We start from the raw sequence: 12,394 nt of genomic DNA, 5'->3' as shown, positions 1-12,394 counted from the left end.
TGGCTGAGAGTGGTGGCTCATGCCTGTAATCCTAGCACTTTGGGAGGCCCAGGAAGGTGGAGTGCTTGTGTCCAGGAGTTCAAGACCAGCCTGGACAATATGATGAAACTCTGTCTATATGAAAAATACAAAATTAGCCGGACGTGGTGGTGCATGCCTGTAGTTCCAGCTACTTAGGAGGCCGAGGCTGCAGTGAGTCGTGATTGTGCCCCTGCACTCCATCCTGGGTGACAGAGTGAGACAACATCTCAATAAAATAAAATAATTTTTAAAAATGAGTTATACAAAGTTTAAAGGAAACTGATCATATTTTATGTAACTCAAAGAATGTTTAGGGACCTAGGCTGGTAAAGGTCAGAGTTTTCTAACTCAAGGTTTGCTTCCTTTTATCTTTTTTTTTTTAAATCCCTCCAATGAAGGGGAAACAGATGCTAAAACAATGGTGAGAAGTACTTAATTGGCTGGGTGTGGTGGTTCATGCCTATAATCCCAGGACTTTGGGAAGCCCATGCAGGAGGATCATGTGAGGCCAGGAGTTTGAGACCAGCCTGGGCAACAAAGCAAGAACCTTCCCTCTACAAAAAATAGCCAGATGTGGTGGTGCATGCCTGTAGTCCCAGCTACTCAGGAGACTGAGGTGCGAGAGTTGCTTGAACCCAGGAGGTTGAGGCTGCAGTGAACTGTAATTGTACCCCTACACTCCATCCTGGGTGACAGAGTGAGACCCTGTCTCAAAAAAGTAAAAATAAAGTAGTACTTAATTTGGGATCAAGATCGGCTTACAAATCAGAACATTCAGGCTTGAAGAAGAGAAAAAGCAATTAAATAGGTCAACAATTGCAAAGCAAAACTCAGTTTGAGAGTTGGATAGAGAGATTTGATTGTGGGGACTCTGTGTCATTTGAGATGTGACTCTTGGTCCAGTCTGAGGTGATGAAAATACAGCATCAGTAGTTAACTGGAGTACAGGAGCATCAGTGCTTTTCTTTCTGCGAAAAGTCTTTATTTGCCTAAGATGAATAAAGGAGACTGTGGTGAACCAGAGACCATTTTATTCTGAACTGTGGCAGAGTAAAACGCCTTCTGGTGTCTCTCCTCAGTGTTACTCTGAAATGGCCCATATATTCGGAAAAAATGTGGCTTCTTCTGTGTGTGTGTGTTGTGTGTGTTGGCGGGGGGCGGGGGCTAGATTGTTGTGTTATATTGTGATACCAAGAGAGAACTTTTGTCTAGATGCTCACCTGAGACATCCACCTGGCCTCCAAGCAGCATGCACGTGAGTGAGGAATTTCAACAACTTGTTTTTTTCCTATAAGATAATTAGTGTAAAACATTCACTCGACATGAGCACAAACACAGAGGCATTATAGACTAGACTGGAAAATCACCTGTGGGCCACTTTGAGCCCCTGTGGTCAGTCCTTTCCTTGGATGACTCTAAAGGGGACTTGGGCCCCACTTAGACATAACAGTGTATACAGTTTTAAAAGGAGTTTGAGAGCATTCGTCTTTTTTTTTTTTTTTTTTTTTCGGAGACAGAGTTTCACTCATGTTGCCCAGGCTGGAGTGCAATGGGGCGATCTCAGCTCACTGCAATCTCTGTCTCACAGGTTCAAGCGATTCTCCTGCCTCAAGCACCTTTTTTTTTTTTTTTTTTAAACTATTTCAATCATTTTGAGTGTATAGTTCAGTGATGTTAAGTATGTTTACATTGTTGTGCAACCATCATCACCATCCATCTCCAGAACTCTTTCATCTTCGTAAATAGAAACTCTGCACTCATTCAACCCTTAACTCCCCTTTTCCCTCCACTTCCTCCAGCCCCTGGTAACAACCATTCTACGTTCTAATTGTTTTATTTTTAAATTTAGATATATAGTTGATACTCAGAAGCTTAACATTCCTTTTACGAAAGTCTTCAGCAAGCTACTTGGCTTGAGCATCTTATTTGCCCCTTGAGCCTTACCCTGGGAATAAAATACAGCGTTTATCACTGTTTCTGGAACATCATGGAAGTGGATAAAACTGCTTGAGTTTATTATGTAGAAGTGCCTTTCCAGATTTCTGGAGTGTGGATTGAAGATTTTCATACCAGCAGTAGGGTCTCAACCTTGTTTTTCTTATCTCTTGGCAAGAAAGCACAGCTGGCCATTGGGGTCTAATAAACCTTGTGTACACAGCTGCAGGAGGGAGCAGGGAGGTGGCTGTGCTCGGAGGCTGGCTGTTTTGCCGAAGATAATGGAGCATCTCTGGCACCATGTTGCTGGTCGAAACAGTTTTGGAATTGGATTTGTCCTGCAGTGATGTCTTTGAAGAGGAAAGCACTTTTGAATATTTGCATTGCTTTGAAGCCAGTGCCATGGAGATATTGTGACTTATTGCCAGTCAGAGGCAAAGCTCAGTGTGTGAGGTTTTGAACAAAGGTTGTTGAAAAAAGGAGATAATCATTAGTTTTTGCAGTAAAATTCATTGAACCCCAAGGGTGATTTGGAGGGGTCATAGCTATTTTTAGAATCTGTTGCTAATCACCGTATATCATAGATGTTAAGCCTAGGTTAAGAGCATGAGTGTGGGTGCAGAGTTTAGATTTGCCAATTTGTGACTTTAGGCATGTTTAACCTTTCTAAGCCTGTTTCTCCATCTGAAGAATGGACATAGAGAAAATTTATCACTGGGCTTTTTGTGGGGGACAGATGAGGTAAGGCATAATGCATTTAAAGGGGCAGGCACAGTCTAAATACTACCTAGTGCTCCTGGACAGGCATAGAAAATGAAAAATTATTTATAGATTTTCCCCTCCTCCAAAACACTCTTAAGACCACGTGATTTTTATTTGACTTATCTGAATCCTGAATAGTTTTTACTGGATCATACTCTTGTATCTGGGCTGTCCTAGTTTGAAGGTGGTGCTGCTGGGTGAGAAGCCAAGGATGAGAGAGGCTGTTTTTTTTGGAGGCCCAGTCTGTCAAAACCGAGGTGGCATTTCTAGTTCCTGATAGAGTGAGACAGATGCAAAGGTCATGGGAGCTTTGAACAGTTTCTGTGCATTGTGCGTTTTTTCATCTTCTGGAAGTAGGCTGGAATTTGTTTTCAGCAGCTAAGTTCATTATGTAGTTGCCTCTAAGCCGTGCCTCCCATTTTCCATGTTTGTGAAAAGCAAAACAAAACCACCAGGCACATTATGTTTTAGGAGGACCTGGAGATTGACTAGCTGACACCCCTAGATTTCACATTTATGTTGAGATAAGGAGAATAATGTAAGTCACCCAGACTTTCCGTTATTCTGCATTTTTATTCACAGGGATGAACAGAGGCTTGCAGATTGGGAGAAAGGGGTGGGCAGAACCAATTCTGTTTTCTGGTGGACCCAAATAATGCATCTGCTTTGATAACTGCCTATCTTGATTTGCTTGGAAAGGGCATAGAGTAATAAATAGTTTGTGGGAGTGTGAAGAATGAGCCTTTAGACTGACCCAACTTGTGGAAATTCAGAAAATGCAGAAATGTGTGTTCTTCCAGCTTGTGAATCCTGAACAATGGAATTGTTAGAAGAACTTTTGAAACTTGTTCTTTTTTTGAAAGCATTATTGTGCTCAGTTGGGTACATGCGCTTTGGTCTCAAAAATGTGTGCCTTAATCACATTGCTGGGGAGGCTGTGGATTTCACTATCAACAGAAAGTAATGTAAGATGTGATATCTTCTCAGCAGGCACTAAGGAGATTTTCTTGAAAGAAAAAGGGAAAATGCTGCTCTTAAGCAAAAAATGTGGACCACGTTGGCAGACATATGTCTTTGAAACATACCAGCAGCGAATTATTTAATTATTTGCCCCTTAGTTTTATCTTGATCACTCCTAGGGTGATTTTTCACCCCTCTTAGTTATGCAGCAGCCTACTGGCTGACATTTAACTCTTGACTGTTCATCCTGGGGAATGAATTACTGTGATTTATAGTCAAGGGTACAGATGTAAAGAGACAGAAAGGATCAGATGTTTCTAGTGCCTTTTTTCTTCCTCTGATGGCTTCTCCCAGAAACTTGATAAAAGCACCAACACTAAAACATGTTTACAGTAAGACAGCTGTTTATTCATCGTAAGTAGAAACTTCTATTAGTTTGTATAAAATTTTGCCCATGTGGGAACAATTAGTCTTTTAATTTGAGTTGTGTATTGTAATTCCATGGATGGAGATGGGTGGAGGTTGGGGCGAGGGGAAGCTGAGGTAAGAAGCCAGGCCCGAGAATTTAAAATGATGTCTTTCTTTGAGGATGCCCCCTTTGCCCCTCCTGCTGGCCTCAAAACCGTGGGATTGGCCACATCACTTCCTGTCCAAGTTGGCACTGACAGTGGCACAGTAACTCTGCCCAGTGTTCTCAGACTGCAGTGGGCAAGTTTCCAGCAATAGAGTCACCCGAAGAAACGACGCAGCCTCCTTTTTTTCTTTCTCTGTTGCCCGGGGCAGTTTCCTCAGACCTCACTACCCATGTTCCTTGCTTTTCGAATACCCCCATTAGGTCCCCAAACCTTGCCTTTGATGTATGTGGCTTCCTGAGGATCCCCTACATTTGCCTCTGTTTCCTTCCCTTATGCAAAGGCCCTAAGTCTTCCCTGGGGGAAGAGTCCTCTGGGGCTTTCCTGTGGGAGAAAGGAAGGATCTATTCCTGCCCACACTTCTTTCTCTCCAGATAGAGAAATAGCTCACGTTTTTGTTGCCTACTGTGTACTGGGCACTGTACTGTGAGTTCTCATGTGTCACCTCACAGGTACTATGATCATCCCTGAGTGATGTTCAGAGAGGGGGTCTGCCCCAGGTCACAGGGCTGGGAAATTAGTAACATGCAAGGAAAATGGCTTTACTCTCAGCGTGAAGTGAAACAGACAATACAGTACACCTGCTGAGTGACAGAGTTGTCCCTGAGTTTTAGGGCCTTTGCCCGCCTTGGGGCTCCACTTGCTTGGTGCACAGTAGGCAGCAAATGGGCTGTGGAGTCATGGTATTTGTGATTTCCTGTGTCCTTGACAGGTGAGGTATTCTCTAAGGCTGTTTACGTTCTCTCTACCACGCTCTTCACAAGCAGTCTTTATTGTTTATGTTTCTATTGACAGGTCTGTTTAAGGCAACGTAAACCTTTCCCACCATGTTCCTCAAAATTCTTCCAGGCTCCTTCACTACCCAATTCCAAAACCATTTCCACATTTTTTGGTATTTGTTACAACAGCACCCCACTTTCAGGTGCTAAAGCCTATTAGTTTTCTACTCCTGCTGTAATAAAACTCACAAATTTCATGCTTAAAACAGCACACGGGCAGGGTGCGGTGGCTCACATCTGTAATCCCAGCACTTCAGGAGGCTGAGGTGGGTGGATCACTTGAGGTCAGGAGTTAAAGACCATCCTGGCTAACATGGTGAAACTCTGTCTCTACTAAAAATACAAAAAAAATAGCCAGACGTGGTGGCGGGCACCTGTAATCCCAGCTACTCCGGAAGCTGAGGCAAGAGAATCACTTGAACCCAGGAGGCAGAGTTTGCAGTGAGCTGAGATTGTGCCACTGCACTCCAACTTGGGCAACAGAGCGAGACCGTCTTAAAAAAAAAATACACAAAAGCACACATTTTTTATATTACAGTTGTGTACATCAGAAGTTGGACACAGGTCTCACTGGAATAAAATCAAGGAGTCAGCAGGACCAGTTCCTTCTGAAGGTTTTGGGGAGAATCTATTTCCTTACTGCCGCAGCTTCTAGAGGTCGCCTGGATTCCTTGGCTTGTGACCCCTTTCTTCATCTTCAAAGCCACCACTGGCAAGTTTAGTCGCTTTTACTGCTGACGTTTCTTCTGGCTCCTCTTCTGTGATCCCATCTTTCTGTCTCCGACCACAGAAAGAAAAGACTTTAAAAAGACTCATTAGTTTGGGTCCATCTAGATAATCCAGGAAAATCTCTCCATCCCAGAGTCCTTAATCTTAATGCCGTCTGCCCAGTGACTTCTGCCATGAATGTAACATGTTCACAGGTTTGGGAGTTAGAAGCTGGACACCTTTGGGGGGCGCATTTTTCTGCCTGCCACACATGATAAGTTATAAACACAATACAGTTAACTCTCTTAGTTCGCAGTCAGCACCCCTTTAAAGTGTGTGGTTTCTAATCAAGCATTTATTCAGGGTGCATCTGTTGCACCTGGCTGGCAGCATGCACCTTGCAGGTCAGGTGTGAGATAAGCAACAGCTGTTGGAAGACTGGAAGCTACCTCTCTCTCCTTTAGGGAAAGGAAGCGAGAGAGAAGCAAGGAGACCACTTGAGTTGTGACTCTCTTGCTTATGGTGAAATTAAGAACTAAAACTAAAACAGCAAGAACCCTTTCATAACGGAAATACTGAAATATAAAATTAAACCACCTCCTAAAGGACTCTTTTTCCTTTGAAAACAAAGCTGAGCTGCGTTGATGCTTGCACCTCTGCTCTTTCGTGGGAAAATTGGACCCCTCTGTGACATTTGGTATGTTACTGAGCAGGGTTCCGTTGGGGAGGACGAGAAGCCCCCTCTCCGCTCGACACTTGGAATTTGATGCCAGTTGCTGTCTGACAGCTGGTTAGCCTGTCAGGCCCTCACAAGTTAAATCTTGTCTCGGAAAATAATTTGCTAGAAGATCAAAGTATGGATGGGGTAAATTAACTTTTCAACAAGCCACAGGTTTGGGATAATTGTCTCTCAAGTGTTGCTAATGTCTTTGATAAGTAATTTGGGGGGGCTTTTTTCCTTGAGATTATAAATCTTGATTGATTTGTATGTTGAAAAAGAACTCTGAAAGCTTGCACCTAAGATGAAGCCCAGGAATAACCTGAAATAATCATAATAGGTATATTTCAACACCTGTGTCATTCAGAGCAGTGATTCTCAACAGGTGGGGGTGGGAGATTGATTTTTGCCCCACAGGGGCATTTGGCAGTGTTTGGAGACATTTTTGATTGCCATGATTTTCGGGAGGGATGCTACTGGCATCTAGGGAGTAGAGGCCAGAGATGCCCAGAATAGCCCACAACAAAGAGTTATAGAATGTCAGTAGTGCTGAGGTGGAGAACTCTTGATTGAGAAAGGAGTGTTTTCTATTTTACTTATTTTCGTGTGTCTTAACACTATTCCTGGATTTAATTTCTTTGAGGATAGGGTCCATCCTTTTATTTTCCTACTCAACACAACAAGTTGCCCTGAGTAGGCTCAAACATCTATTTACTGTTGATTCCCCTCTCTCTTGTTAAGCTGTTCATCCTTTTTTTTTTTTTTTTTTTTTTTGTCTTGGAGTAGAGCTATTGAGGGCAGCACTGATAAGCAGATGGTAGAGCTATGACAGAATCAGCATGGTTGGGAGAGCGGAAAGAACACAGCTCTGGACTTGTCTCAGCCCCTGCTTTCTCGTCTGTAAAAAAAGAGTTAATAATAATGCCCAGCTTAGGATGGTTGTATTTGAGAAAGATTGTGTTGCAAAAAATTGGGGATGTAGTAAGTGCCCAGTAATGCCTTCTCAGGCAGCTGAACAGGAGACTGTGTGCAAGGTCCTCTATCTTAGGACCCTATTTTTTGTAAAAAGTTGCGTAAATCAGGGGCAGACATCTTACACGTTTCAGAATTGTTCTCAGTTCTCCAGGAAGAAGAGGAAAAGAAGCATTTATAGCATTTCAGTAAAGGTTGCTCCATGATTGACAAAACAATTTTGCGGTTCCTAAGAGGCACGTTCTGCCTCAGGCTGGAGCAATTTTTAAAACTAAATTGACAGCAACTAGTTCAAGTTGGAACAGTCCTAACTTAATTATGGATACCTGCAGAGGTTCCTTCAAACAGGTGGGTTTCAACAGCATGGTGCGATCTAGCAAAAGCTATTGTTTGCTTAGTTATTTGTTTGAGAGTCAGCTTAGAACATAAGGAAGGAGTCAGATTTGGGGTTGAATTCTGTCTCTGATTGGATCAGAGCCTCCATTTTCCTATTCATAATACAGAAATAATGATCCTCCCTCAGAGGATGGTTATAAGGGTCAATTGACAACATTTGTTAGAAATTTGGCATAGTAAGTACTTCATAAATGACACCTGTAAAAGTTTTTGTTTAAAAATTTTCCAGCTTTTGTTTATTTATTTTTTGAGACAGTCTCACTGTGTTGCCCAGGCTGGAGTACAGTGACACAATCTCAGCTCACTGCAACCTCCACCTCCTGGGTTCAAGCAATTCTCCTGCCTCAGCCTCCTGAGTAGCTGGGATTACAGGCATGAGCGACCACGCCTGGCTAATATTTATATTTTTGGTAGCGATGTGATTTCACCATGTTGGCCCAACTGGTCTTGAACTCCTGGCCTCAAGTGATCCACCTGCCTCGGCCTCCCTAAGTGCTGGGATTATAGGCATGAGCCATCATGCCTGGCTGAAAACTTTCCAGTTTTTAAATGTTGTGTACATTTTTGCTCCAGATTGCTTTGGCTATTCGGGGCGTTTTATAGTTCCATACAATATTTTTTTCCACTGTAAAAAATTGCATTGGAATTTTGATAGGAATAGTATTAAATCTGTAGGTCACTTCGGGGAGTATGAACGTTTTTAACACTGTTAATTCTTCCAATCCGTGAATACAGGATATCTTTCCATTTATTTATGTCTTCAATTTCTTTTAGCAATGTTTTATAGTTTTCAGCATATAGATCTTTCACCTCCTTGTTTAAATTTATTACTAAGTATTTCATTCTTTCTTTCTTTCTTTCTTTTGAGACAGGGTCTTGTTCTGTCGCCTGGGCTAGAGTGCAGTGGTGCGATCACAGCTCACTGCAGCATTGAACCCCTGGACTCAAGTGATCCTTTTGCCTCAGCCTCCCAGGTAACTGTGACTACAGGTGTGCACCACCATGCCTGGCTCATTTTTAAATTTTTTTGTGGAGACATCTCTCTTTGTTACCCAGGCTGGTCTTTGAACTCCTGGACTCAAGCAGTCCTTCTGCCTTGGCTTCCCAAAGTGCTAGGATTACAGGTGTGAGCCGTTGCACCCGGCCTTATTCTTTCTTGATGCTATTGTAAATGAAATAATTTTCTTTATTTTTTAGAGAGTTCATTATTAGTATATATAGTAGAAATGCTACTGATTTTTATGTTGATTTTAGTATCCTACAACTTGACTGCGTTTATTCTAACAATCTTTTGGTGAAGTTCTGAAGGTTTTCTATGTATAAGATTATATCATCTGCAAACAGAGACAGATTAACTTCTTGCTTTCCATTTTTGATGCATTTTATTTTTCTTGCCTGATAGCTCTGGCTAAAACTTCTAGTACTATGTTGAATAGAAGTGGTTAAGAGTGGGCATCCTTTTTTGCTCCTGATATTAGAGGAAAGGCTTTCAGCTTTTTACCACTGAGTATGATATTAGCTACAGGCATGCCATATGTGGCCTTTATTATGTCGAGGTCCATTCTTTATACCTAATCTGTTGAGCGGTTTTATCATGAAAGGATGTTGAATTCTTTCAAATGATTTTTATACAGCTATTGAGATGATCACATGATTTTTATCCTTGATTTTGTTAATGTGGTATTAGTTAATTTTAATTAATTTGCATATTTTGAACCATCTTTGCATCCCAGGGATAAATCCTATTTGTTCATGGTGTGTGATCCTTCTAATGTGCTTTTGAATTTGGTTTGCTAGTATTATAATGAGGATTTTTGCTTCTCTAGTCATCCAGGATATTGACCCATAATTTTATTTTCTTGTAGTGTCCTTGCTGGCCTTGAAAAATGAGTTTGGAGGGGTTGATTCCATCCTCTTCAGTTGTTGGAAAGAGTTTGAGAAGGGTTGGTGTTAATTCTTCTCTTTAAATATTTGGTAAAATTCACCAGTGAAGCCGTGACATCCTGGGATATTCTTTGTTGAGAGGTTTTTGATTTCTGATTCAATGTCCTTACTTACTATTGGTCTCTTCAGATTTTCAATTTCTGTATTGTTCAGCCTTGGTGTAAGTTGTATGTTTCTAGGAATTTATCCATTTGTTCTAGGTTATCTAATTTGTTGGCATGTATTTGTCTATAGTAGTATCTTTTAATCCTTTGTATTTGTGTGGTATCAATTGTAATGTTTCATCTTTCATTTATAATTTTGTCTTTTTTTTAGTTCAGCTAAAGGTTTGTCAATTTTATCTTTTCAAAAAACTCTTGGTTTTATTAATCTTTTGTATTGTTTTTCTAGTCTCCATTTATTTTTGCTGTGATGTTCACTTTTTTCCTTCTGCTGACTTTGGGCTGTTCCTTTTCTAATTCCTTGAGGTGTAAAGTTAAGTTTATTTGAGATCTTTTTTCCTTAATATAGGAGTTTATTGCTGTACACTTCCTTGTAGTACTGCTTTTGCTGCATCTCTTAAGTTTTGGTTTGTTGAAAACCAAAAAAAAAAAAAAAAAAAACAAAACTGGAGGCATCATACTACTTGACTTCAAAATATACTAAAAAGCTGTCATCAAAACAGAATAGTAATGGCTTAAAAACAGACATATAGACCAACATATAGACCAATGGAACAGAATAGAGGCCCCAGAAATAATTCATATTTACCGTCAGTTGGCTCTTTGACAAGTTGCCAGGAACACACAATGAGGAAAAGAGAGTCTTTTCAATAAATGGTGTTGGAAAAACTGGACATCCATATACAGAAAAATTAAATCCCTTTCTCCATATACAAAAATCAACTCAAAATGGACTAAAGATTGGGGGCATGGCTCAGGGGTAGAGGATTTGACTGCAAAATGGACTAAAGACTTAGTGAGATACAAAAGTATAAAACTACTTGAAGAACACGCAGAGAAAAAGCTTCTTGACATTAGCCTGGGCAATGATGTTTTGGATATGACCTCAAAAGTACCACAGAAGCAAACATAGACAGATGGGATTATGTTAAACTAAAAAAAATTCTGCATAGAAAAGGAAACAAACAATAGAATGAAGAGACGGCCTATAGAATGGGATAAAATGGTTGCAGACCATACATCTGATAAGGGGTTAATATATAAAATATACAAGGAACTCATACAATTCAATAGCAAGAAAACAAATAACCTGATTAAAAAATGAACAAAGGACCTTAATAGACATTTCTCAATAGAAGACATACAAATGACCAACAGACACATGAAAAGGTGCTCAATATCACTAATCAGGGAAATGGAAATTAAAACTACAGTGAGTAGTCAGATGCAGTGGCTCATGCCTGTAATCCCAGCACTTTGGGAGGCCAAGGCAGGCAGATCACTTGAGGTCAGGAGTTCGAGACTGGCCTAGCCACATGGCAAAACCTCTTCTCTACTAAAAAATACAAAACCATAGTGATACATCACCTCACATCTATGAGAATGGGTATTATCAAAGGCAAAAGGTAACAAGTGTGTTGGGAAAATGTGAGATAAAGGGACCCTCTTAGACTGTTGATGAGAATGTTAGTACAACCAATATGGAAAATAGTATGAGTATGGAAGTTCCACAGAAAATAAAAACTGAACTTCCATATGATCCACCAATCCTACTTCTGGGTATATATCCAAAGGAATTGAAATCAAAGAGATACCTGTACTCCTGTGTCCCTCGCAGCATGATTCACAATAGTCAAGATATGGCGACAGTGGAAGTGTTCATCAGTAGTTGAATGGGTAAAGGAAATGTGGTATATGTGTACACTGGAATACTCTTCAGCCTTAAAAAAGAAGAAATCCTGTCATTTGCGACAATATAGATGAACCTGTTCATAAATGAAATAGCCAGGCACAGAAAGACAAATACTGCATTTTCTCACTTATATGTGGTATCCAAGAAAGTCAAACTCTCTCACAGAAGCAGAGAGTGGAATGGTGGTTTTCAGGGGCTGGGAGATTAGGGGTACTTGGGAAGACCTTGGTTAAAGGTAAAAAGTTTCAGTTAGGATAAATATGTTCTGGAGATCTATTGTACAGTGTGGTGACTATAGTTAATGTATACTTGGAAATTACTAAGAGATTAGCTCTCAAATGTTCTCACCACAAATAAGTGTGAGGTGGATATGTTAATTAACTAGATTTAATTTCACAAAGTCTATGTACATCAAACCATGTATATTGTAAATATATACAATTTTTATTTTTAAATTATAACCTTAATAAAAGTGGGAGGAAAAGTGATAAAAGGTAATAAGCCTTTAAAGGTAATAAGTTAACTTGTCACCCAACCTATTTATTAATTTTTCTATACAATGTAATGTATTCGGAGAACATTGAGGCCGGGCACAGTGGCTCACGCTTGTAATCTCAGCACTATGGGAGGCCGAGGTGGGTGGATCACTTGAGGACAGGAATTCAAGACCAGCCTTGCCAACATGGTGAAACCCCGTCTCTACTAAAACTACA

General features: G+C 40.6%; 1 protein-coding gene across 10 annotated transcripts in view; it reads left to right on the top strand.

Annotated features, from left to right (window-relative positions):
- KANK1 (KN motif and ankyrin repeat domains 1) overlaps positions 1–12,394 on the top strand; it is a 246,152-nt gene that overhangs the window by 25,966 nt on the left and 207,792 nt on the right. Inside the window, exons 4-5 of one of the 10 annotated variants that reach the window (XM_063609917.1) lie at positions 8,756–8,857; positions 9,749–9,826. The exons of 8 other annotated variants lie outside the window; for them this stretch is intronic. The gene's annotated coding sequence lies outside the window, so the exon portion shown is untranslated. The remainder of the gene's footprint in view (positions 1–8,755; positions 8,858–9,748; positions 9,827–12,394) is intronic. One more of the 10 variants, XM_063609915.1, reaches the window with a different exon arrangement.

This window comes from Symphalangus syndactylus, chromosome 9, assembly GCF_028878055.3.
Source record: "Symphalangus syndactylus isolate Jambi chromosome 9, NHGRI_mSymSyn1-v2.1_pri, whole genome shotgun sequence".
Classification (NCBI taxonomy): Eukaryota; Metazoa; Chordata; class Mammalia; order Primates; family Hylobatidae; genus Symphalangus; species Symphalangus syndactylus.
Note: the sequence above shows the minus strand (reverse complement) of the source record. Positions and strands in the feature narration are given on the sequence as shown.